Below are 7,404 nucleotides of genomic sequence, written 5' to 3'. Positions count from 1 at the left end.
ACTGTGGCTTCTTGGGTACTCTCTTGTTTTTCATTCAATCTTTCTCTCTCTCTCCCTCCCTTCATCACTTCCTCTGGGGGATACAAGCTGCCATGTTTTGAAGAGACCTATGAGAGGTGCCTGCGGAAGCGAAACTGAAGCCTCCAGCCGAGACCCAGCAGGGAACTGAGGCATGCTAGCATCTACCTGAGTGGGTGGAGGTTTGACTGGTACACCCTACGCCCCCAATACCAAGTCACTATTGGTAGAGGACCTATCTCTATGACCTCACAGAGATGAGAAAAGCCTGGGTATAGACTTAAAACGGAGAGGGTCACACACTAAAGCCTAATCATCTCCCTTGTTCAACCAAACTACAAACAAGTGCACTTCAGGGGCCATGAGAATGGGGTAAAGGACGAACAGAACCATCAATGATTCTGTTCTGCTCCCACTTCAAGCTCACATGTCTTCTTAAATCCAGGAGAAAACTACAAACTCGGGCCCCACATTTTAGAGGAATGTTTAAATCACATGGCGTCAAATTTCTTACAGTAGATTCCTTTGAATATGACTTTGCATTTGCTGTGCATTTAGAGATTGTTTCTGATAAGTCAATTAGAGCTTTTCAGAAACTGTTAACTTATGCAATATGTCAAGTAAGAACCACATTTTTTAACCCACCAAGGGAACAGCATATGAAAGGTTGAATTCTGAAAGTTCCCAAGGTAGAGGTCAATAGTGGCTAATTCACTGATCTTTCTGGTGCTGATTCTATAGGCAAGAAATCAGTATTTCTAACCCTAAACTTTGGAGAGAAACAGAGTAGATTTCTAAGTGACGACGTATATTTTAAGATGCCCTTTCCTCTTTCTTTCTTTCTTCCTCCTTCCATGCAAGACTCTCGTTGGTGACTTTTCTGCTACTATATTCTGGAGGAACAGATTATGTCTAGTTCATTTCTGAATCCTTCTCACACTGCTTATGACCGCGCAAGCATATACAAGACATGTCAAATGATTTGATCTAAAATCAAGCCCTTCCTTTCCAAGCCAAACCTAATGAGATCCTATGAAAGAGAACAATAAACAGTAAAATTTAAAAAGAGTAATATGCTAAGAAAGCAAGAGAAGTAATACATAGGCACACTGTAATACCCTCCTAATGAATTCTGGCTTAATTCAAAGGTGAAATATACTCACTATACTGAGGGAGAACCAGAGCTGGACGTGAAACCAAGAAAGATTTAGAGCCAAAGCAACATGTAGTCCTTTGTTCTACTAAGTTATCAGAACAAAGTAGGGATTTTTCTGATTCCATAGAAATTACCAATCCTTATACATTTTAAACAATGAAAACAAGAAAAGTGCTATAATTTTGCAGGTACAGTGAGTGATAGTGAGTAATTCTTCCCATATACGTTCCCACTATAAATGCTTTTCCATGAAGTATTCATTGCTACTCAGTCCTGGAAGTTGTCTCATAAAAGTCACACAGAAATCCCCTTCATCTTCCAGGAGAGAGTATAAGTCATGAACTTCTTATTCCAAGCAACCAGGAAATAGAACTTTATTTACAAAGTTAAAATAGAAGCTGCAATAAATAATTCCTGCCAGAAACCTAAAAATAATTTTTACTCCTAATTACTATAAAAATAATACAGGGAAATGTTGGAGCCCTATTTTCCAGAACTTCCTGGCTATGCAAATGACAAAGTGTCACTTGGCAACAGTTGGGCAAACAACAGAGTTCTGTGTCAACCAAGACAAAGCAACTGGCAATCACTGGAATGCCATAGGCTGAGGATGGGGTGGGGGTGAGGGGCTGGCAGCTCCTTTATGAACAATATTATCTGTAACCTACCCCAGCCCTTTTATATTTTTTGCTTTCCCCAAAAGTCACTTGTTAATTTCCCATTAGACTGAATCAAAAGGAAACATTCTCAAGTATTGAATAAGCACCTGTTCATAAGGCAAAACAACTGTGTCAGTGAATCAGCACCTTTCTAAAACTGAATTTGACCAATGAAGCAAGCAGTCTGTAAGAACTTTTGTGTTCAACAACATCTGTCACTAACTGAGATATTTCCAACTGTTCTAAATTTCCTATTTGCTAAATAGTTCTCACATCACTAATAAATTCAATCTGACTTTGCTAACTAATACTTTTCTGTGGAATTAGATGCCAAGTACTGGTGGAATTACTCAGCAGAATGGACTGCCTGGGTTTGAACCTCACTGCACCGTATACCAGCTATGTGTCCCTGGGCAAGTAACTTAATCTGACTTTAGCAATGGTAAAGAGGAAGTAACAGTAGAACCTATTTTAAAAGGTGGCTCTGAGTGTTCAGAGGCAATGAGCACGTCACATGCTTGGCACAATGCTGGGCATAAACTAAGTGCTCAGGAGGTAGTAATCCCATTATTCTTGTTGTTTTTTCAGTCTTATTTCTATTGTTAGTATTACTGTTGCAAAACTATGAGAGCCGATTTCCTAAAATGAATGCCTTGTGGCATACTCACGTGTAAAAGTTTGACTACTGTCCACGCATTAAAATGCAATGTTATTAGAAAGCATACTTATCAAGCTGTACGTGTGTATAGGCTTATAATAAGTTCAGAAGAAAGAGGGTATGGGCTTCACATTCTCAGAATTAATCATGGGTACTCTGATGCCCCACGTGAGTCATGGAGCCGTTTCTCCCAATAATCTGCATGATGATTATGTTACATCTGCTATTAAAACATATTCCAATCTCTTCTTAAACCCAGATTCATACTCTGCATAGTAATTCTCAACTTCTCCAGCAATAGAATTCACAGGATATGTGATGAAAAGAACTTTGAGAAATTCATCTCCACTCCAAAGAACAAAGCCATAGCCAACAGGGAATCTATAATTTACTCATGTCCATATTCAAATTAAGATAAGGAGACACCAATAAGGCAAACCCAGGAAAGCTGTAGGCTAAATAACTCATCCAGAAGGAATAAAAGGGAGCTCTGAAATGAAGTCTTGTTCATAAAAGCAAAATCCCTGCAGGGCAAGTCAGCTGATTGGTTTTTAATGGAGGGCAAAGTTTAATCCAGTTACAAACTAAATCACACTGAAATCAAGTCAGAATCCCTCTAGCTAACTATAAAAAGACTCTAAGAGGGTGCTGTCCCTGTTGCTTTCCTAAAGAGTACGAGATCTTACTCTTTCACGCTATAGTCATCATTCTATAAAATACAGAGATTATTTACAGGCAACTCTTTGAGTTAAGATGTATGTTTAGTTAACTGCCTTTTTGGAAAAATCCCTCTTCTCTTAGGGAATAATGAAATAATTCATTTGAAAAAATATGAGGCAATACACTTTGAAAGAGGGTTATGAGTAATGCAAAAGTCAACTGTCATCTATTTGGAACTTAGCAAAAATAAACCAAATAATTGATGTGTTTGAAGTTCTTACCTAAGTAGGAGACTAACATTTATGTCAATGGATGGAACTCACCTGGCCATGGCTAAAAAAAAAAAAAAGAGAAGTGAAGAATAACCATTTGTTAAGAGCTATTATGAGTCAAACAGTAGTAACTTATGTAGACTAAGTCATTTACCCCTCATAACAATCTGATGGTAAGAATATTTTTGTCCCCATTTTAGCAATGATGAAAGAAACTGACATCCTAAGAACTTAACTGACTTATCCAGTATCCCACAGCTACTAGGGATTCAGCTACCAGAGAGCAAAACTGTCCATATTCTTTACACTATATATACCATTAACCTGCAAATGGACCAACTTCTTTCACATATACACACAGAAATTAACTTTAAAACAAGTTTTAAAATTATTGACTTGGTTGTTGAGAACTCAAAGTGTGTTCTGATATATAAGTATCATTATAAAGGACAGTCTGGAAGACCAGTTTGCAAACAAGTAATGACAGCAGAATTTCACATAAATGCTTAATCGCTGCTGCATTAATTGTTCGTTATTTTGTTTTTCTTAATTCTCTTGGATTAGGTGTTTGGATTTGTTGTGGGAGAAGGAAGGCAAAAAACTGCAATTCATCACCCTAGATATTAGCCAGGGACTATCTGATTGCAAGGAACAAAAACTCATTTAAATTCGCTTAAGTAAAGTAGGAGGAACAGGTAGAAGGAGGCTTAGATGGGGAAGCGAGCAGGAACAGATACTCTACCCTCTAGCACTGGGGGCCACTTCTTGCCTTTGCTCTGCTCTGTGAGGTTGCTTCTTCTCTCTCTGAGGGTAATTTTCTCTGCCTCTCCATACTCAGGGGAAAGAATGTCCCACTTTATATCACATCCCAGTTCAAATACATTCCTAAAAAAAAAAAAAAGCAACCTCTGAATAGGTTTGTAAATGCTCTCTGGAATATCTGGTTCACTAGAAACTTGTATCTATTTTCTGCTCCAGCAGCACAAAGGGGCTCTCCAAACTCTCAGAGCATCGACATGTGTCTTAGTTGGCTCAAGCTGCTATCACAAAATGCTATAGACTGGGTGGCTCAAACAACAGACATTATTTCTCACAGTCTTGGAGGCTGGCAGGACCAAAGATAAGGTGTTAGTGGATTTGACAGCTTGTAGACAGCTGCCTTCTCACCATGTCCTCATATGGAGGAGAGAGAGCTCCAGTGACTCTATCTTCCTGTAAGGGCACCAATCCCATCATGGGGGTCCACCCTCATGACGTCATATAATTATTTCCCAAAGGCCATCTCCAAATACCATCACACTGAAGGTCAGGGCATCAACATGTGAATTTGAGGGGGATACAAATATTCACTCCATAACAACTTGTGTCACCACTGCCTTGATTCTCAGGCATACTCCCCCCGCCCACCATTACCAGTGTCCCCACATTTCCTGGCCCTCTCCTTCTTTACATTCCTAATCTTTCTGCTATTGCTAGCACTTCTTTTTCTCTGCTTCATTAACCAGCAAAGCCTCGGGAAGAGCTGCTCGCCAAAGCCTTTGAAATAATAGTATTTTGGGCACGGAAAGCTCTAAGAGCATCTGCAGATCTTCTGGAGGGGTCCCTGATGGATGTGGCTCCAAAACCAGCATCCTAAAGGCAGATTTAGGGAAGCCATTCTGGATTCTATTGCAGGCACGAGCACCAGATACAGTGCCATGGACGAATCACTTCTTTCTTTTAAACATGACTTAAAAAGCAGGAGGATCTTAGAATTCCCTGGCGGTCCAGTGGTTAGGACTCAGTGCTTCAACTGCGGGGGCCGTGGGTTCAAACTAAGATCCTGCAAGCTGTGTGGTGCAGCCAAAAAAAAAAAAAAGTGGGAGGATCTGAGTAGAGTAGATACCCTAAAGTCTACGGTTCTGTGACCAGGACACTGCTCCAGCTTTGCCATTCCTCCATTCATTATCATTTAAAGTCTATGTAAATATACTTGACGCTTAAGCTACACTTACCCCCCTGTTCAAATTATTTTATCTGCCTACTTGTGAATCCAGTTATTTTTAGTGCTTCAAATATCATGATCAATCGCAAAGTTGTGTTGTTTTCATGAGTTTTTCACTGGTTCTAGCGCTCCAAGGAATTCATTTATTCTTTCAACCACTGCTTAGTAAGCACCTCTGTCAGACATAAAGAAAAGTGCCAGACATGTCAGGCCCTCAAAAGAAACTGAACCTCAAGAAAACTGATCACCATAAAACAACAGCAAAGAATACTAGAGCTTCCCTGGTGGCGCAGTGGTTGAGAGTCTGCCTGCCGATGCAGGAGACGCGGGTTTGTGCCCCGGTCCGGGAGGATCTCACATGCCGCGGAGCGGCTGGGCCCGTGAACCATGGCCGCTGGGACTGCGCGAACGGAGCCTGTGCTCCGCAACGGGAAAGGCCACAGCAGTGAGAGGCCCGCATACCGCAAAAAAAATAAATAAATAAAAGAATACTAGCAGCTTCTGTGAGGGCTAACAAATATGTCAGGCTAAAATACCTTTAAAGTTCAGAGTAATGGGAGAAAATATCAGTGATGTTTGTCAAGTTCCTAAATGTGACTGAGAGCCGGGTCCTTACCAGAGCAGCTTCATTAAGCTGTCTTCTAGACGATTAACAATGTCACAAAGAGCTCTAGTACACATGTACAGAAAGGAAATTGGGGGAGGGGGAGGAGGAGTTGATGATTGGTTGATTTCTATCTTCCGTGTGCCTCCGTTCCCTTCTTATTTTCTTGCTCGAAGTGGGGAGGGGTGTGGCAGAGAGGGGAAGGGTGTCAGACGTCTGTCATTCATTATACCAAAGCTGTAATGAGGACGATTCTCTGAAGTCCCAGGCCAGCCGGGCCAGCTGTGCAGGGTCTTCTGGTCATTTCATTAACACCCATCACCATCACCACCACCACACAACCCAATAACAGAGACCTGTGTTTTACATGATTGAATTTTTCCCTACCTGTATTAGTCATACTTCTCCAGAGAAACAGAAATTGAATATATATATTTTGGTTTTTTCAGAGACAGAGAGAGAAAGAGATTGATTTATTTTGAAGAATTAGCTCAAGCAATTTTTAGGGGCTGCAAGCCTGAGACCCAGGAAAGCCAGTGAGGTAATTCAGTCTGAGTCCAAAGGCCAGAAAACGAGGAGAGTCAATGGTGTAAATCCCAGTCCAAGGGCAGGAGAAGATGATGAGATGTCCCAGCTCAACATCGAGACAGGAAAGAAGTGGCATATTCCTCCTTCCCCCGCCTTTTGTTCTATTCAGGCCCTGGACAGATTGGATGACAACCACCCACACTAAGGAGGGCAATCTTCTCCACCAAGTCCATGGACTGAAAGGCTAATTTCATACAGAAACACCCACAAAGATATACCCAGAACTAATTTTTAATATGCTGAGCATTCTGTAGCCCATGCAAATTGACACAGAACACTAACCATCACACCACCTATCACATCATGATGGGCTTGTACTCTATGTGAATAGTTTATAAGGAACGGTAAGGTGAGATGGGGCCCAGAGTAATTACAGAAATGTGATGTAAAAGCAACCATAGAATTCCCACAGGCAAGAAAATGTGCTGGCAGTCTAATTAAGTAACAAGAAGGGTGATCTGTTAGGCTCTGCTTTTCTTTCCTAATGTCCTCATGTTCCTATTTCCTCTCCATCCCCGTGCCGCCATCCTGACTCATTCACACTGGGGTTCCCAGCTGGCCTCCCTCAGGCTATGCTTCCTGTTCTTCAATCCTATTTTCAAAACTTAGATTATCTTCTCCTAACTGTGATTCCATCACATCCATCCCCTCCCAGAAACCTGATTCAGTCTACATCATCTACATCGAATATCTGGACCTAGCGTTCAAAGCTTCCTGTTCTCCATTCCCCTCAAACTGGTCTCACTCCCACACGTGGCATGCTCATTCCTGCCTCTCTGCCATACTCCTCTTCTTGAATACCTGA

At 41.2% G+C, this 7,404-nt stretch overlaps 1 long non-coding RNA gene across 1 annotated transcript in view; it reads right to left on the bottom strand.

Annotated features, from left to right (window-relative positions):
* Positions 1 to 3,229: 3,229 nt before the first annotated feature.
* LOC307183590 overlaps positions 3,230 to 7,404 on the bottom strand; it is a 29,611-nt gene continuing 25,436 nt past the window's right edge. Inside the window, exon 3 of the long non-coding RNA XR_013827533.1 lies at positions 3,230 to 4,308. This is a non-coding gene — a long non-coding RNA (uncharacterized lncRNA). The remainder of the gene's footprint in view (positions 4,309 to 7,404) is intronic.

This window comes from Stenella coeruleoalba (genome assembly GCF_951394435.1).
Source record: "Stenella coeruleoalba genome assembly, chromosome: 3".
Lineage (NCBI taxonomy): Eukaryota > Metazoa > Chordata > Mammalia > Artiodactyla > Delphinidae > Stenella > Stenella coeruleoalba.
The sequence above is the reverse complement of the archived record's forward strand: the minus strand, read 5'-3'. Positions and strand labels throughout refer to the sequence as shown.